The following is a 20,467-nucleotide window of genomic DNA, read 5'->3' as shown; positions in this document are numbered from 1 at the left end:
ATGACCCATTCTTTGAATTGTGATTAACTCGGGCTTGTTTGAGTTGAATTCACATTAGATGTTTGCTAGCTTTAAATTAGGTTATCCCTTAGTTCTCTGCAGTTAAACTTAACCCACAAGTTATATTCTAAAACTTGTAAATTATGAACTATCTATTCCTCACATTATGAAATAAGTTCTAGTTCTCACTGTGCTTTATGGGGTATGAGGAATGATGACAGCTATATGCCGTTGAAAGTTTGGTAGAACATGGTTGGCCATTTTTGTGACTGAAACAATCAAGGATGTTACAGCAGAAGTGGCTCTCGTACCTGATTGGTGCCTGGTTACATGACTGTTGAGAGGCTGACTGATTGAAAGGGTGTACTGGACAATAGCTGACTGAGTGAAAGGGTGTATTGAACAAAAGCTATGTTTGGCTAACAGGACAATGTACTAAAGAGCTCCAATTCAAACTCTTAAGAGACAATTAAATCTGTGGGAGGGTGGCACTTGAAGGGTGGGTAGCTGAGGTGTTTGGAGGTTAGTGCACTCTCTCCAACACCTCGACTTCAGTTCTGCGCATTCCTGAAGATGTCTCTCAATATGTGCGGTGCCTTTCTGAATGAGACCACAAACAGTTTCCCGTCTGTTCTATGGATTATCTCCACACCTGTGGGTAATTTGCTGGAGATGAGGTGCCGTATTTCAGCAAGGAAAGAGGAGAAAGATGGTTGGTGCGATGACACAGTTTTGTTTGATCCCAGTGAGTGGTGGTTCTATTGGTGAGGACCACAACATGCATGTCTTGTGGAGCAGGCAGAGCATGGTGACATATTTGAGGAGGATGCTCCATAAACCTACACGGTAAGGCTTTCATGAAAACAGCCACATGCAGCATGCAACTGTTGGTGCTGTTCCTTGCCTTTTTCTTGGATTTGAAGCACAGTGAAGACCATGTCTGTAGTCCCTCTCGGTGGGTGAAAACCACACTGCGACACTGAAAGGAGCTCTTTGATCTTTGGGAATTGAGCAGGATCCTTGCAATGATCTTCTCTGTGGATGACAGCAGGGAGACTCTTCTGCAGTTACAGCAATTGATGGACTTCTCTCCTCTCTTGAATATAGTCACAATCAGAACATCCCGTAGATGTTTAGGGGCTGGTTTAGCACACTGGGCTAAATTGCTGGCTTTGAAAGCAGGCCAGCAGCACGGTTCAATTCCTGTACCAGACTCCCCGAGCAGGCGCTGGAATGTGGCGACTAGGGGCTTTTCACAGTAACTTCATTTGAACCTACTTGTGACAATAAGCGATTTCATTTCATAGATCCCCTAGAATGTACTCCTCTTCCCAGAACATTGGTTGGATTGGGCTGCGGTGAGCACAAAAGACACCAGTTTTCTACCACTATTGCAACTGAAACTTATCCCCTTGAATTTTAAATACAGTATTTAAATAACTTTGGGTATTAAATTATCATATTTTCTTAAATTCCACTTATTATTCCTATTGTCGTCATGGGTGGATGTGAACGATCCCATGACAATATACTTGAAGAATAGCTGGGGAGTGATCCGAAATGTACTGGTTAATATTTATCACTCAATCAACAGCACCAAAACAGATTATTTAGTTGTTATCATTTTGCTGTTCGCTGGATGCAAATGGTTGCCACATTTCCTACATTATAATAATAATAACACTTCAAAAAGACATCATCCTTTGAGATGTCCTGTGATTGTGCAGGGTGCTATCGAAGTACAATCTTTTCATTTTATCCCTTAGATGAATTGCATTGAGCCTTCCTGTCCTCTTGCCGTTGCTCCTGCAACTTGTCTTTGGTACATCAGCCAATATGTGACTCTTTTAAATCGCTACCTACATGCCACTTGGTGCCAGTTTTGGAGTTGGTGCTTGCAAAAGTGAGAGTGAGCAACAATTGGAGTGTTGTCCTGTACTGACAAAAGTACAGGAAGCCAAAATATGACAAGGAAAGTGCTTAGTAGCAGGCAGTGGTAAGCTGTTGCAAATGAGTGGTTGCTAATGATGCAGATTGATTGAAGGGTGGAGTTCAGTGATAAGAGAATAGCTAGATGGCTAAGAAAATTATTTCTTCCTGCCTCGCTGTCCATTACTGCTCTGGCTAACCCTCTATCCTGTGTATCCGGAGCTTCTTTTTTACTGATGTGCTGACTTGAAAGGATGATGTTTCCCCACCAGTGTGGATTATCTCCCGAACTTTGTGAGTTGACACTGTAAGTAGAACATAGAACAGTACAGGCCCTTCGGCCCACAATGTTGTGCCGACCATTTATCCTAATCTAAAATCAACCTAACCTACACCCCTTCAATGCACTGCTTGTCCATGTGCCTGTCCCTAATGGTTTAGTGTAGAGTGGTTTAAATGTCCCTAATGACTCTGACTCCACCACCTCTGCTGGCAGTGCATTGCACACACCCACCACTCTCTGTGTAAAGAACCGACATCTAACATCTCCCCTATACCTTCCTCCAATCACCTTAAAATTATGTCCGCTCTGGGGAAAAGTCTCTGGCTATCCACTCTATCCATGCTTCTCATCACCTTGTACCTCTATCATGTCACCTCTCTTCCTTCTTCGCTCCAGTGAGAAAAGCACTAGCTCCCTCAACCTTTCTTTATAAGACATGCCGTCCAGTCCAGGCAGCATCCTGGTAAATCTCCTCTGCACCGTTTCCAAAGCATCCACATCCTTCCTATAATGAGGCGACATGAACTGGACACAATATTCAAGTGTGGTCTAACCCCAGGGTTTTGTAAAGCTGCAGCAACACCTTGCGGCTCTTAAACCCGATCCCCCTGTTAATCAAAGCCTCACACCATACTCCTTCTTAACACCCCATCAACCTGGGTGGCAACTTTGAGGGATCTAGGTATGTGGACCCCAAGATCACTCTGTTCCTCCACACTTCCAAGAATCCTGCCTTTTACCCTGTATTCAGCATTCAAATTCGACCTTCCAAAATTAATCTCTTCACATTTATCTAGGTTGAACTCCATCTGCCACTTCTTAGCCCAGCCCTGCATCCTGCAATGTCCTGTTATGACCTGCAACAGCCCTCGACACTATAGACATAGACATAGGACAGTACAGCACAGAACAGGCCCTTCGGCCCTCGATGTTGTGCCGAGCAATGATCACCCTACTTAAACCCACGTAACCCGTATACCCGTAACCCAACAATCCCCCCATTAACCTTACACTACGGGCAATTTAGCATGGCCAATCCACCTAACCCGCACATCTTTGGACTGTGGGAGGAAACCGGAGCACCCGGAGGAAACCCACGCACACACGGGGAGGACGTGCAGACTCCACACAGACAGTGACCCAGCCGGGAATCGAACCTGGGACCCTGGAGCTGTGAAGCATTGATGCTAACCACCATGCTACCGTGAGGCCCCTAAATCTGCAACTCCACCAACCTTCGTGTCATTGGCAAACTTACTCTCCCACCCTGACACTTCCTCATCCAAGTCATTTATAAAAATCACAAAGAGCAGAGGTCTTCTTTCGGCCAGCCAATTCAGACAGCCAGATTTCCCTGTATCCCATGCCCCATTACTTTCTTAATGAGCCTACCATGGGGAACCGTATCAAATGCCTTCCTGAAATCCATATACATCACATCCACTGCCCGACCTTCATCAATGTGTCTTGTCACATCCTCAAAGAATTCAATGAGGCTTGTGAGGCATGACTAGAAAGAGACACACTCCTGTGGGCCCTACACTTGCTCCGGGCCACCACCCCTGTGAGCCTACCAGCAACAAGTGCAGAGAGGAACCAACCTGTGCTTGTATGAGAAACTTTACAGCATTTTTCTATTTAAGTCAATAGTCAGTTGTACATCCAAAATGTTTGGCGGGCTGAGTCCAGAAGGGTTGGGTCTAGAATCCGGCTCGTGGGCACCACTTGGACAAGCCTGTCCTGGATAGTAGAGGTTGCAGGTTTGGCAGGCGATGAAGAATGGGAGTGCTGGTGTTAATGTGAACAGAAAGCAAAGTAAATTACATATTTCAAGAAATACAAAATCTCATTACCAATCTCATCCAATTGAGAAGCAGAACAGCGCCTATACTTCCTCACGAAATTAAGGAAATTTGGCATGTCGACGTTGACTCTTACCAACTTTTACAGATGTACCATAAATGCATCCTATCTAGCTGCATCACAGCCTGATATGGCAACTGCTCGGACCAAGACCGTAAGAAACTACAGAGAGTTATGAACACAGCCAGTCCATCACGCTACGATCATGAAAGCACAACAGTACCTATACTTCCTCAGGAAACTAAGAAAATTCAGCATGTCCACATTGACTCTTTCCAATTTCTATAGATGTACCATAGAAATAATCCTATCTGGCTGCATCACTGCCTGGTATGGGAACTGCTCGGTCCAAGACCATAAGAAACTGCAGAGTCATGAACACAACCAGCCCGCCTTCCATCCATTGACTCTGTCTGCACCTCCCGCTGCCTTGGAATAGCGGACAGCATAATCAAAGACCCCTCCCACCTGGATTATTCTGTCTTTCAACCGCTTCCATCGAGCAGGAGCTACAAAGGTCTGAGAACACGCACTAACAGATTCAAAAACAGCTTCTTCCCCTGTTGCCAGTCTCTTGAATGACCCTCTTATGGACTGAACTGATCTCTCCATGCATCTTCTCTACTGAGTAGTACTACACTCTGTATGCTTCACCCAATGTCTATGTATTTACATTGTATATCTATCGTATGCCCTATGCTTTTCATGTATGGAACTATCTGGACTGTACGCAGAACAATACTTTTCACTGCACCTCGGTACACGTGACAATAAACCCAAATCCAAAATAATCACAAAACTAACACTGTTGTAACATTAACCGACTGAAACTACTTGTAGACATAACTTTGCCTGAAATCAGCATAACATTTTAAATCAGTTACTCATTTGACTGCTCGCAATCATCAACACATTTAATACAATGTAAGTGGCTCCAAGCGCAATTGATGTCTACAGTAGTGACACATGTTAATGCCATTTCCCTGATATGGGTGGTAGTCCTTGGTAAATATGAATGATGTCCATGGTGGTGACTGTATTCATTGCAGTTGTGGGTATGTTGCTGACAGCCAACAATGGTGGATATGTTTACAGTGCTAAAATTATATCCACAGGAAACAATTAGCAATAACTGTCGGGTTTTATTCAGCTGCACTAGTGAATTTATAAAAGATGTTCGAGTAGACTTTCAGCACAGATACATTTGTCTTCGAGTTAGATGATTTCTGGCCCTCAGAATTATTGCACTGTTGGACAAAAAGCATTAAAACATAAAGTAGATTCTTAAACATACTTTTAATGTTATATTTTTGGACATTTTCTGTTGTTGATCTTAGATGTTGGGCTTCACAAATACTCTGTCGGCTGCAAATTTCCTTCAAGGCCGTGCAGCTCTGAGTCAGAATGATAAGGCATATAGCTTTCTGTAGATGTAAGATTGCACACAATTTCCAGATACCATTGAGGTAGGAACTTCAGCTCTCTGGGGCCTTCCATCAACTAGTAAGGTTTGGAAGTAACCATATTGGAATGAGAAATTGTCTACTGCTTTTTCACTGATGCATCTCCGCTGACCAATGTACTTCCGTTTAAAAACTGGTATGTTGTTTTATTTTTGCACCTTTAACGCCATGTTTATATGTCAGCTATTGGTCAGCTGACATTTCCACAGATGCTATCGAATTGGCAGGAGGGGCAGCAGCAAGATCCAGCAAGGATTTTTGCCTGCTGCTTTGCTCTTTAGTCAGGCGATGAGAATGACCAGGGCATTCATTCAGGAAACTTCCCTTTACTAGAAAAAGCTTTCTTCTGTCGCAGTAACTGTGCGCTGAAGAACATATTTTCCAGGTTGTTCACTGTGCCCCAGTCAGGAATCAAATTCTAGATATCCGAAAATAATCTATATACCAGCTTGCTTTTTAAGAAGTGCATGTTATAGTTTAAAACTAACTTTGGGCAGGTGGCGCACTATTAATGATGACTGATATTAGCATTAAGTGTTTTTTTTAGAAGGTTTTGCTGGAGAAGAGACCTCTTAATGTGTTGTTTTAGGTGGACTTGTGCAACATTAGATTTTAATGCTTTTTCCCCACAAGTTGCTGGAGGTACAACCTAATAATGATGATTTGCAATGGAGCATCAGGCATCTTGGTGTACCATCAGACTTCAGGATTGAGAAATGAACAGAGAGGTCTGAGAAAGGGAGTGAATGAGATGTCAACTCAGACACGGAAAGGGAAATAAAGACTGGATGAAGAAAGAGAAGAAAAAAGGAGAAAGGAATTGTAAGAAAAAAATGAAAAGGTTTAATATTTTTATTTAAGAATCCCAAACCAATTCTCAATGCAAACTATAATAATCAGATCCTGCTTATTTATTGTTCAGCCTGGTCAGGAATTTTTGATTCACAGTCATTGATAATTATCATCTTGTTGAAAGGGTATTTGTCCTATTAGTTATCTGACTTGCGTTTCTGTGAGTTTAATGTGTAATTAATGAGCAAATAACAATAATCTTTATTGTCACAAGTAGACTTACATTAACACTGCAATTAAGTTACTGTGAAAATCCCCTAGTCGCCACATTCCGGCACCTGTTCGGGTACACAAGAGGGAGAATTCCAAATGTCCAATTCACCTAACAGCACGTCTTTCGGGACTTGTGGGAGGAAACCGGAGCACCCAGAGGGAACCAATGCAGACACAGGGAGAAAGTGCAGACTCTGCACAGACAGTGACCCAAGCTGAAATCGAACCTGGGACCCTGAAGCTGTGAAGCAACAGTGCTAACCACTGTGCTACTGTGCCAGCCATAATTCAGTGACTTCAGGAGAAGTCACAAGAAGGTTAAGACTGAGACACTGTATTTGTGAAGTTAAGGGCAGAGAGGCACAAATCAGCCAGCAATGGTGGTGATTTGCAATTCTTTGGGGTATCCAAGATGCTGCCCAATTTGTGCATTAATAACAATGTGCACCATTTATGTGCCATTCTGCTTATCTGAGCAATAGAAATTACAGCATGGAAACGGGCAGTCGGGTTTAATCAGTTAGTCCTAGTGTTACTCATCCACAATTTACATATGAGTATAAAATTAAGTGTAAACCCATCTGTAGACTCTGTAAAATTGATGGATCACATGATAGTGCAGTGTGGTGCATTTTCAGTTGTCAACTGTCTAATGGATCTGCAGCATTAATTTAATTTCCTGAAGCACATTTAAAAAGTGCTGCGACTTATATGCTGTATTTTATGATAATTAGGGTTATATAGGTCCCCTTTCACAAAGATGGATTGAATAAGATCTTTTTCATTCTTTTGAGTTATAACCCAGGTTTTCAAGGAAAATGGAATTCTGTCTCTTTATATCTTGAGTTTTACAGTGCATGACAAGTGTAATTTAAAAAATACAAACATAATTTACCTAACAGTCCTTGCTTGAAAGCTGTCGGCACAAGTTTTTGGTCAGTTTAATTAATCCAGTGATGGCTGGTGTGCTGTGTAATTTTCTCCACTGTCACTTTCCTCTTGATTTAAAGGGGTTATTTTCACTGGTGTCGCTGTCTGTTGATTTAGTGATGGCAAAAGCTAATTTTGACTGGTATTTCAGATAACTGCACTGATTATACATGCTGAGAGATGAGATTATTTAAATTGCACAGGAACAGAGCACTTCTGCTGCTTTGTGGTCTTGCTGCTGTTTAATTATTTTTGGGGGTATTAAAAAGGCAACGTCTTTTATTTGAGCCAAGGCCAAGTACATTTGAGATGCTCCTTGTATCATAGGAACACAGGAACAGGAACACCGTGTGGGAGCAGGAGTAGGCCATTTGGCCCCTCGAGCCTGCTCCCCCATTTAACTAGATTCCGGCTGATCTTCTACCTCAATGCCATTTTCCTGCGCTTGATATCTTTAATATTTAGAAATCTATCAGTCTCTGTTTTGCATATATTCAGTGACTGATCCTCCACAGCTCTACGGGGTAAAGAAATACGCGAATTTCAAGCTCCCTCTGCTGAAAAACAGTGGGTTCAGTTACAGGCGGTGATTGAGATTGCTTTTCATTTCATCCCTGCCCTGTTTTTAGCTAATGGGACCAAAACAAGGTGGGGAGGAGAGTGTAGACATTCCACCAAACTGCTGGACTTGAACCTGTACTGATTTTGGATAGTCCTTGATTTAGGCACCAGCTTTCTTGCCAGATCAGGCAGAAGCCACATTAATGTGCAGGGACAGAGGTCAAACGATGTTGTCAGGATCCCCTGTGCCGTTGTCATATTAGCCAACAATTGGCCTACTTTACACCTGTTTGTGCACAGGTTGAGGATGCATAGTTTAAGAAGATGATATGAAAATGAAATGAAATGAAAATTGCTTATTGTCATGAGTAGGCTTCAATGAAGTTACTGTGAAAAGCCCCTAGTCGCCACATTCCGGAGCCTGTTTGGGGAGGCTGGTACAGGAATTGAACCGTGCTGCTGGCCTGCCTTGGTCTGCTTTAAAAGCCAGCGATTTAGCCCGGTGTGCTGTACCAGCCCCTGGATATTTCCAGCTGCCTTTTTTTCTGCAGCCTCCCGTGTATTTTGAAATATAAAAGGCGTCCAATATTTTCTTACCCTGCTGCTATCTGCCTGCTGTAGAAAACTAGCTTAGTTTCATTTTCCAATCACTCTGCCCCTCCTCTTTTGGGTGCAGCCTCAGATCCATGTTGATCAACTAGCCTGCACAGTTTTCCACCCTCCCAAATGGCGAGCCCTGCCTGTGAGAAATATAATTGATATTCATAGCAACCTTTCGAAGAATGTAGGTGCTGCGGAGGTAAGATTGAATCAAGTGAATTCAGTCGGCACAACTTGTCTTCACATGATAATGAACACACCTTTTGCTTTCCCACGCTAGTGGTTCCCCTTGGTGGACTCAACTTAATGTCACCTAACATATTACTTCCATTCTTCTTCTGACTCCACCACATTGCTGTGGATCATGTAGGCCGCACCAGGCAAGTATGACAGATAGATTTCCTTCCTGAAAGGTCGCTGAACCTTTGTTGAAAAACCTGGCTGACAACCCCTTTCTTTGTCTCCATTTTTATTTCAGTGTTTGCAGCCAGGAATGTCAGCTGGCCAACCCCACTAAAGTAAAGGGTTGCTATCAGAAGCACTTGATGCCGAAATGCAACATCACATGATCAAGTCACCAATATCTGAAGGGACGCAGAAATACAGCCTTATGTATAGCACTGAAATGTATGCAGATCTGTAAATAATAGTTTTTATGATAACAGTTTATGGTAGCATTCTTAAGGAAGCAGACACATCCTAAAGAAATCCCATCTAGACCCTGAACTCGACAAAACAACCCCTCTTGGCTGCCTGAAAACAGACACTTGCCAATATAATGGGAGTTAGTTGGTTATTGTTGAGTTAAGTTCTAAAACATAGGCTGGGACTTAACGTGGATGATGGGGTGTCTCACCCACAGGTTGCAGAGCTGGTAGGAGCCCTTCGTCGCTTTCCTCTGAAGGTTCAATGCTATTTAATTCCAATCAGGCAGTTAATTGACCAGCATGGAATTTAGGACCCTGAGACAGAAATCCCCCCCCCCCATGAGCTTGCGGCCCAGGAGAGGCCAGCACCTCTCTAGTACTGGTAGTGCTACTGTGAGGTGAGTATGGACGAGTTGGGTGTCGCAGGAAGATAGTGAGGGGGTAAGGGGCTTCGAAAGCAAGGATGGAGGGGGGCGGGGGGGGTGATCATTCTCTGGATTGGACACAGAGTGCCTATACGTTGATTGGTTTAGCTCAGGACTAAATCGCTGGCTTTAAAAGCAGACCAAGGCGCGCTAGCAGCATGGTTCAATTCCCGTACCAGCCTCCTCAAACAGGTGCCGGAATGTGGCGACTAGGGGCTTTTCACAGTAACTTCATTTGAAGCCTACTTGTGACAATAAGCGATTTTCATTTCATTTCGTTTTCATTGTGACTTACTGGGTGGTGAGTCTACTGATTGCCGTTCGTTGAATTTGTTTTATTTGTTCATGGGACGTGGGTGTCATTGGCTGAGCCAGCATTTATTGCCCATCCTAATTGTCATTGAAGGGGCTGTTAAGAGTCAATAACATTGCTGTGGATCATGTCAACCAGACCAGACCGGGGTGTGATCCACCGGCTGCATTGCACTCTCGCTCGATCGCGGTGCGGCCGGTAGATCCCGGGAGGGGCCTCCCGCAGGTTTCCCGTTAGCTTTCACGCCTCGTGGGATCTACCCAAGTCCCGTGAGTGTTGGAGTCAGAATCATGCTTAAAAGGGGTGTGGCCAAACGGCGCCTGCCGAAGTCTGTTTTTAAACCGACTTTAGCGAATTTACCCAGGATTTACCGCCCTTCTGGGTGGGCGCAACCAGATATTCCTGCCCTAAGTGTGGGCTAACTGGTGAGAAACTCCCCAGGGCCCACAAAAGTGACAAAAGTGTAATTGAATAGCGGTGGGGAACTTGCTGGCAGAGCTGGTGGGAAACTCACTGAAAAAACCGCCACAAATGAATGTCGAAAGTTTCCATTGAATTCCGCCCCAGGTAAGGATGGCAGGTTTCCTTCCCTAAAGGATGTTGTACCTTTAAAACTTCTGATAAGTTCGACCAATTTACTTACTCAAAAGTCTTACCCAGTTGTCTTTATCTACGAGATGAACAAAGGACAAAACAGGTTCTCAGTTTAATGCAATTTTATTCACAATTCTATTACTCAAGAAAATATGACTCAGAGTCACAGCTGAGCTTTGGTTTTTACCCGCACTTAGTAAAAGAGGCTGGCAGGCTACGATCACTTGATGTGGATGCCTTTGTTGGGCTTCGAAACCCAGGGTCCTTTCTTCTTGTGATGCTTGTGCCTGGGGAACTCCCAGGTTATCGCTCCAGATCTGTTTGATGTTCTTTTCTTTATACTGGGAAGCTAGGGTTGTGTTATAGGTATGCACCCACCACTGGCCATTGTCCTAGCCAGACCCCAACTGGTTAATGGGAATGACGAGATACTCCTGTTTATCCATGGTGATTCAATCAAGACCCATTATCCTCTGAAACTCCCCTTATCTGACCAGCCACCAGCTTATTATAAAAAGAAAATTACAGCACAGGAACAGGCCCTTCGGCCCTCCCAGCCTGCGCCGATCCAGATCCTTTATCTAAACCTGTCGCCTATTTTTCAAGGATCTACTTCACTCTGTTGCCTGCCGTTCATATATCTGTCTAGATGCATCTTAAATGATGCTATCGTGCCCGCCTCTACCACCTCCGCTGGCAAATCGTTCAACGCACCCACCACCCTCTGCGTAAAAAACTTTCCGCACACATCTCCCTTCCCCCTCTCACCTTGAAATCGTGACCCCTTGTAATTGACACCCCCACTCTTTAAAAAGCTTGTTGCTATCCACCCTGTCCATACCCCTCATAATTTTGTAGACCTCAATCAGGTCCCCCCTCAACTCCGTCTTTTCAACGAAAACAATCCTAATCTACTTGACCTTTCTTCATAGCTAGCACCCTCCATACCAGGCAACATCCTGGTGAACCTCCTCTGCACCTTCTCCAAAGCATCCACATCCTTCTGGTAATGTGGCGACCAGAGCTGCACGCAGTATTCCAAATGTGGCCTAACCAAAGTCCTATGCAACTGTAACATGACCTGCCAACTCTTGTACTCAATACCCCGTCCGATGAAGGCAAGCATGCTGTATGCCTTCTTGACCACTCTATCGACCTGCATTGCCACCTTCAGGGTACAATGGATCTGAACTCCCAGATCACTCTGTACATCAATTTTACCTAGGACTCTTCCATTGACCGTATAGTCCGCTCTTGAATTAGATCTTCCAAAATGCATCACCTCGCATTTGCCTGGATTGAACTCCATCTGCCATTTCTCTGCCCAACTCTCCAATCTATCTATATTTTGCTGTATTCTCTGACAGTCCTCCTCGCTATCTGCAACTCCACCAATCTTAGCATCATCTGCAAACTTGCTAATCAGACCACCTATACCGTCGTCCAGATCATTTATGTATATCACAAACAACAGTGGTCCGAGCACGGATCCCTGTGGAACACCACTAGTCACCGTTCTCCATTTTGAGACACTCCCTTCCACCACTACTCTCTGTCTCCTGTTGCCCAGCCAGTTCTTTATCCATCTAGCTATTACACCCTGAACCCCATATGACTTCACTTTTTCCATCAACCTGCCATGGGAAACTTTATCAAATGCCTTACTGAAGTCCATATATATGACATCTACAGCCCTTCCCTCATCAATTAACTTTGTCACTTCCTCAAAGAATTCTATTAGGTTTGTAAGACATGACCTTTCCTGCACAAAACCATGCTGCCTTTCACTGATAAGTCTATTTTCTTCCAAATGTGAATAGATCCTATCCCTCAGTATTTTCTCCAACAGTTTGCCTACCACTGACGTCAAGCTCACAGGTCTATAATTCCCTGGATTATCCCTGCTACCCTTCTTAAACAAAGGGACAACATTAGCAATTCTCCAGTCCTCCGGGACCTCACCCATGCTCAGGGATGCTGCAAAGATATCTGTTAAGGCCCCAGCTATTTCGTCCCTCGCTTCCCTCGCTTCCCTCAGTAACCTGGGATAGTTCCCATCCGGACCTGGGGACTTGTCCACCTTAATGCTTTTTAGAATACCCAAAACTTCCCCCTTCTTTATGCCGACTTGACCTAGAGTATTTAAACATCCATCCCCAGCCTCAACATCCGTCATGTCCCTCTCCTTGGTGAACACCGATGCAAAGTACTCATTAAGAATCTCACCCATTTCCTCTGACTCCACGCATAAATTCACTCTTTTGTCTTTGAGTGGGCCAATCCTTTCTCTAGTTACCCTCTTGATCCTTATATACGAATAAAAGGCTTTGGGATTTTCCTTAACCCTGTTAACCAAAGATATTTCATGACCCCTTTTAGCCCTCTTTATTGCACGTTTGAGATTCGTCCTACTTTCCCGATATTCCTCCAAAGCTTCATCAGTTTTAAGTCGCCTAGATCTTATGTATGCTTCCTTTTTCATCTTGGCTAGTCTCACAATTCCACCCGTCATCCATGGTTCCCTAATCTTGCCATTTCTATCCCTCATTTTCACAGGGACATGTCTGTCCTGCACTCTAATCAACCTTTCCTTAAAAGACTCCCACATTTCAAATGTGGATTTATCCTTAAACAGCTGCTCCCAATCCACATTCCCTAGCTCCTGCTGAATTTTGTTATACTTGGCCTTTCCCCAATTTAGCACTCTTCCTTTAGGACCACTCTCGTCTTTGTCCATGAGTATTCTAAAACTTACGGAATTGTGATCGCTATTCCCAAAGTAATCACCGACTGAAACTTCAACCACCTGGCCGGGATGATTCCCCAATACCAGGCCCAGTATGGCCCCTTCCCGAGTTGGACTATTTACATACTGCTCTAAAAAACTCTCCTGGATGCTCCTTACAAATTCTGCTCCATCTACGCCTCCAACACTACATGAGTCCCATTCAATGTTGGGGAAGTTAAAATCTCCCATCACAATCACCCTATTGCTCCTACATTTTTCTATAATCTGTCTACATATTTGTACCTCTACTTCACACTCGCTTTTGGGAGGCCTGTAGTAAAGTCCCAACAATTTTACTGCACCCTTCCTATTTCTTAGCTCTACCCATATTGCCTCAGTGCTTGAATCCTCCATTGTGCCCTCCTTAATCACAGCTGTGATATCATCTCTGACCAGTAATGCAACTCCTCCACCCCTTTTACCTCCCTCTCTATCTCTCCTGAAGCATCTCTACCCTGGGATATTTAGTTGCCAGTCTTGCCCTTCCCTCAACAAAGTCTCAGTAATACCAATAACATCATATTCCCAGGTACTAATCCAAGCCCTAAGTTCATCTGCCTTACCTGCTACACTTCTTGCATTAAGACAAATGCACCTCAGATCACCTGTCCCTTTGCGTTCATCATCTCTTCCCTGTCTACTCTTCCCCTTAGTCACATTGAGTTTATTATCTAGTACCTTACTGGCTTTAGTTGCTGCCTCTTTACTGACCTCTAACTTCTTAATCTGGTTCCCATCACCCTGCCACATTAGTTTAAAACCTCCTCAACAGTGTTAGCAAAAGCACCCCCTAGGACATTGGTTCCAGTCCTGCCCAAGGACTCCTGGAGTCTGAAGGCTTCTTTTGTCTGTTCTTCGTCCTGCTGCAAAGTTGATCACCTGTGCCTGGAAGTTTGTTACATATTCATAGTCTTTGAAGTGGGTAATCACAAAGTCCATATCACAATAACAGGTTTATGCTTTGACTTGGGTGCTTTTGCAGATGGCTGTATCGATTCCAGCCAGGGTCTCATGAGACAGTTTCTGTTCCTGACCTATGTGTATCTTCTCAGCCTGTTTTTAGTACCACAAGTACCATATCAATGAACTGGGTGGGTTTTTACCACAATCAAAAATGGTTTCATGGTCATCATTGGACTTTTTATTGCAGAGTTTTATTGAATTCAAATTTCCCCATCTGCAGTAGCGGGATTTGAACCTGGATCCCCAGAGCATTGCTTTGGGTCTCTGGATTATTAATCCTATGATAATATCACTATGCCACTGCCTCCCCAAACACCAGCACTATCAGGAAGGTGCCCTCAATTAACCTCTAGATGACGAGGCAGCCCGCAACCCTTTGCACTTCAGACTTGATTGAAGGACTGTGGTAGGGTGGCCAGATTGCCACCCTGTGCCCTCGCCGCTTACAAACGTGCCGAATAGTGGGGGTGACTGCATTAAATTCTATCTATAAAGTGGGGTGGTCTGGGGGGGGGGGGGGGGGGGGGGGGGGGGAAGAAGGGTGCATGTATGAAAACTAAAAAAGATTAACTGATCCAATCTGACAATGAATAATAACCCTTCCCCGACAGAATGGGGTTGGGGTCAGGCTCGGGGACTGAAGGGAAAATGTGACCCTCATCTAACTGTGACCATGGGTACTGAGAAAGGAGGCAGATCTGCAAATATGTTTAAATGCCTCCACTTCCGTGCTTACTGGCTTCGCTCATCTGCTGGCTTCTACTGGAGAAGGAGGAGTGGGAACTCAGTATGTGGTGGAAAGGTCTCTGTCGTCTGACCAATATTATCTTTGCAAGGAGGCACATGACAGTTCTGCCCCTTACAAGGCAACTACAAAACTGCAGATACTGGGGGGCTGAGCCTATGCAACATTTTCATCTCACCATTTTGAAATCTAGTATCTACCAAATTATGTGCCAGGAATTTTGTTCGTAAGTTTATGTTGACCAGAAATGTGTTTATCTCTAAAAAGAAGAAACAGTGAAAGAGACAGATTTCAGATTGTAAGTCAAATGGTTACTTTATAGAAACCAGTCAGGGATCTGGGTAAGAATCATGAAAGGAAATAGAGACAACAATGTACAGGGCATGAATTCCGTTCTGAATAAACCTCGGCCTGCTTTCAGGAATTCATCTTCTCCTCCAATGTTAGACTCTCTCAGCCGAGTCTGCCTCTGAAGCTTGAGCCTGGAAGCTGACAGTCCAGATTGAAAAAAGACTTGCATTTCGCCTCAGTGATGGGAAGATTTTAAAAACGATAATTTGGGATGAAATTAATAGTCACTTGGGAAACGAATTAAGGGAAATCAGCACAGATTCGTTAAGCACAAATTATGTTTTACTAACTTGCATGAGTTTTTGATGTGAAAACGAGACTTGATATGGGTGATGCTAGTGATATGGTTTACATGGACTTCCAAAAGATTTTTAATAAAGTGCCGCACAACGGACTTGTGAACAAAGTTAGAGCTAATGGAATGATAGGACAGTAGCAACATAGATGTGAAATTGGCATGTGAACAGTTTTCTCGGATAGCGGAATTCCCCAAGGATTGGTGTTGGGCACCCCTGCTGTCCCTAACAAATATTATTGACCTAGACCTTAGTGTGCCGGGTATAGTTTCAAAATTTGTTGATAATACAAAGTATTGTGAATCATACGGAAGGAAGTGAAGAGCTTCAGATGGGGAATGACAGGTTGTTGGAATTTGGGGGGGGGGGGGGAGGAGGAGAGGAGACAAATGGCAATTAATTTTGTTCGGAACAATGCAGACAGACAGTACAAAATAAATGGTACAATTCTAAAGGGTGTGCAGGAGCAGAAGGACCTAGGTATTGATGCGCAGAGTGGTTAATAAACCATGCTGCATCCTAGGTGTTGTCAACCATGGGCACAGCGTACAAAAGCAAGGGATCGAGGTGTATAAAAATACTGTAAGAAGTCTTACAACACCAGGTTAAAGTCCACCAGGCAATTCTGCGTTGTCGCGTGTCCTGAAGACCGCCTTGGAGAACGCTTACCTGGAGATCAGAGGCTGAATGCCCTTGACTGCTGAAGTGTTCCCCGATTGGAAGGGAACATTCCTGCCTGGTGATTGTCGCACGATGCCCGTTCATTCGTTGTCGCAGTGTCTGCATTGTCTCGCCAATGTACCACGCTTCAGGACATCCTTTCCTGCAGCGTAAGAGGTAGACTACATTGGTCGAGTCGCACGAATATGTGCCGCGTATCTGGTGGGTGGTGTTACCACGTGTAATGGTGGTATCTAAGTCGATGATCTGGCATGTCTTGCAGAGATTGCCCTGGCAGGGTTGTGTGGTGTCGTGGTCGCTGTTCCAGTCGGGGAACACTTCAGCAGTCAAGGGCATTCAGCCTCTGATCTCCGGGTAAGCGTTCTCCAAGGCGGTCTTCAGGACAGGCGACAACGCAGAATTGCCGAGCAAAAACTTATAGCTAAGTTCCGCACACATGAGTGCGGCCTCGACAGGGATCTTAGATTCATGCCGCATTACATCCACTCCCCACCATCTGGCCTGGACTTGCAAAATCCCACCAACTGTTCTGGCTTGAGACAATTCACACCTCTTTAACCTGGGATTATCCCTCTCCCTGGATCTGTAATGATTTGATTACCTGCAAATGCTCGCATTCCAAGCATTGTCCAGCATCTCTGACTTTGTCTATATAAATGTTTCTGGAACATACCTCGCCATTCACCTGAGGAAGGAGCTGCGCTCCGAATGCTCGTGTTTGAAACAAACCTGTTGGACTTTAACCTGGTGTTGTAAGACTTCTTACTGTGCTCACCCCAGTCCAACGCCGGCATCTCCACATTATAAAAATACTGATTCTGCTGCAGTTGGAATATTGTGTCCAGTTCTGGGCACCATACTTTAGGAAGGAGGTGAAGGCATTAGAGAGGATGCAGAAAAGATTCACGAGAATGGCCCCAGAGATGAAGATCTTCAGTTATTTGGAAAGACTGGAGATGTTGGGACTGCTCTCCTTGGAAAAGAGAGGTTTGGGAGGACATTTGATAGATGTATTCAAAATCATGAGGGGTCTGTGCAGAGTAGATAGGGAGAAACTGTTCCCTTTGGTGGAAGGATTGAGAACCAGATGGCACTGATTGAAGGTAATCAGTGGTGACATGAGGAAAATATTTTTCACACAATGTGTAATTAGGATCTGGAATGCACTGCCTGAGAGTCTGGTGGAGGCAGGGCCAATTGAAGCATTCAAAATTGAATTGGCAAGGAAAGATTTGCAGATCCACGAGAAAAAGGGAGAGCCACAAGCGTAGTTGCTCCTTCAGAGGACCAGCACAGACACAGCTGAATGGCCTTCTGCTGTGCTGTAACTATTTTATGATTCTGTATGGAAGATTTCTTTTTTCTATAACTTCAGAGTACCAAATTATTTTTTTTCAATTAAGGGGCAATGTAGTGTGGCTAATCCATCTAACCTGCACATCTTTGGGTTGTGGGGGTGAAACCCACGCTGACACGAGGAGAAAGTGCAAACTCCACACAGACAGTGGCCCGGGTCTGGGACCGAACCTGGGTCCTCAGCGTCGCAGGCAGCAATGCTAACCACCGTGCCGCCCGCCATATGGAAGACTTCTGAACGTCCTAAACGTCCTTTACAATTAAGCATCGATAATTTGTTTTTTTTTCTTATGTAGATTTGAGGAATAAATATTAGTCAGGATGCTAGGTATCTTCAAAATAGTGTTGTGGGATATTTTACATCCATCTGGGAGAGCAGCCAGGACCTCAGTTAATGCTCCATCTGAGTAATGACATCTCCATTGGCGAGAGTACTTCATTGCAGTGTCAGCCTAGAATATTCTGCTGAACTCTCTGGCGTGGAACTTTAACCCACAGATTTCTGACTGACAAGCAAGAGTGCTCGCAACTGAGCTGACAGCAGTAAGATGGTATGGTGGTGTGAGTTTTACACATGCGATCATGAAGCGGTGAGAAGTTTGGAAGGGCACTATACGTTCTCTCAACAATTATTTGCTAGTTATTTTACCATATAACTGTCATAATGGTGATAAAAAATTGAATTTGAAATAACAATTAATAATAATCTTAATAATCTTTATTGTCACAAGTAGGCTTACATTAACATTGCAATGAAGTTACTGTGAAAAGCCCCTAGTCGTCACATTCCGGCGCCTGTTCAGGTACACAGAGGGAAAATTTAGAATGTCCAAATTACCTAACAGCACATCTAGAGGGGCTGGTTTAGCACACTAGGCTAACTAGCTGGCTTGTAATGCAGAACAAGGCAGCAGGACGGGTTCAATTCCCGTACCAGCCTCCCCGAACAAGCGCCGAAATGTGGTGACTAGGGGCTTTTCACGGTAACTTAATTGAAGCCTACTTTGTGACAATAAGCGGTTATTATTATTATTATTATCTCTCTGGACTAGTGGGAGGAAACTGGAGCACCCGGACGAGACCCACGCAGACATAGGGAGAACGTGGAGACTCAGCACATATAGTGGGAATCGAACCTGGGACCCTGGAGCTGTGAAGAAACTGTGATAACCACTGTGCTACTCCTCCAGCGCGGGAAGGAAGCCCACTCATCTATCCCAAACCCCGCCCCCCGACCCAGCACGCAGGAAAAAGACAGGCACATGACCCAGCGGGACCGCGAATAGCTCCCCAACCCTCCACCAGTGAAAAAACAAAAAAGCACCCAAATAAATAAATAACAGCCCCAAAAAGCGAAAAAGAGGAACAGCAAAAAGGCAACATCAAACACAGCCAATAAAAACGAAAGGATACCAGGGAGGACAGAGCCTCCGGACTATGTACATCACTCCCCAGCCCCCCAGTCCTCAGTTCGAGTCCAACTTCTCTACCTGGACAAAGGCCCAGGCCTCCTCCGGAGAATCAAAGTAGAGTTGGCGGTCCTTGTAAGTGACCCAGAGGCGAGCCGGCTGTAGCAGGCCAAACTTCACCCCCTTCCTGTGAAGTACTCCCTTCGCCCGATTGAAACCAGCCCTTCTCTTCGCCACCTCCACGCTCCAGTACTGATAGATCCTGATCTCGGCGTTCTCCCACCTGCTGCTCCTTTCCTTCTTCGCCCATCTCAGCACGCACTCACGGTCAACGAAGCGGTGAAAGCGGACCAGCACCGCCCTAGGCGGCTCGTTTGGCCTGGGCTTCCTCAACAGCACTCGATGCGCCCCCTCCAGCTCCAAGGGTCCTTGGAACGACCCCGCGCCCATTAACGAGTTCAGCATCACAACCACGTAGGCCCCCAAATCCGAACCTTCCAGCCCCTCCGGGAGGCCCAAAATCCGCAGGTTCTTCCGACGGGAGCGGTTCTCCATCTCCTCCATCCTAGCCAGCCATTTCTTGTGAAGCGCCTCGTGCGACTCCACCTTCACTGCCACGCCCAGGAGTTCGTCCTCGCTCTCCGAGGCCTTTTGCTGTAGCTCTTGGATCTCCGCACCCTGAGCCGTCTGAGTCGCCATGAGCTTGTCCAGCGAGGCCTTAACCGGTTCCAGAATCTCAGCCTTCAGCTCTGTGAAGCAGCGATGGAGCAGCTCCTGCTGCTCCTGCGCCCACTGCTGCCACGCTGCCGGTTCCCCGCCCGCCGCCATCTTGTTTTTCCTGCCTCGCACCTTTCTCTGCTCCAAAGCCGATTTTGTGACTGCTCCGCTCCTGGTCCAGACTATCCACCGGCAGATAAGCACAGTGGATGTGTTCCCACCCGGGGAAAAGTCCAACCAGCACCACTGCGGGCCCTTAAAAGAGCCCAAAAGACCAAAAATAGCGGGAGCTACCGAATGTGCGGCTTAGCTCCGCATCACCGCAACCGGAAGTCATAGTTATACTTGAATATCAGCCAGCTAATCAACTATTCACCCCCCCCCCCCATTGTCCCACCCTCTACCCAAACACACACAAGACATAGACACACATGGGAAGGGTAAAAGTAAAAGAGGATTAATGTGAGGTGGAAGATGAATGCCCTTGC

The 20,467-nt window shown here is 45.1% G+C and overlaps 1 protein-coding gene across 4 annotated transcripts in view; it reads left to right on the top strand.

The window, feature by feature from the left end:
- galnt11 (UDP-N-acetyl-alpha-D-galactosamine:polypeptide N-acetylgalactosaminyltransferase 11 (GalNAc-T11)) overlaps positions 1-20,467 on the top strand; it is a 246,718-nt gene that overhangs the window by 68,304 nt on the left and 157,947 nt on the right. The gene's annotated exons all lie outside the window — the stretch shown is intronic.

This window comes from Scyliorhinus canicula, chromosome 5, assembly GCF_902713615.1.
Source record: "Scyliorhinus canicula chromosome 5, sScyCan1.1, whole genome shotgun sequence".
Classification (NCBI taxonomy): Eukaryota; Metazoa; Chordata; class Chondrichthyes; order Carcharhiniformes; family Scyliorhinidae; genus Scyliorhinus; species Scyliorhinus canicula.
The sequence above is the reverse complement of the archived record's forward strand: the minus strand, read 5'-3'. Positions and strand labels throughout refer to the sequence as shown.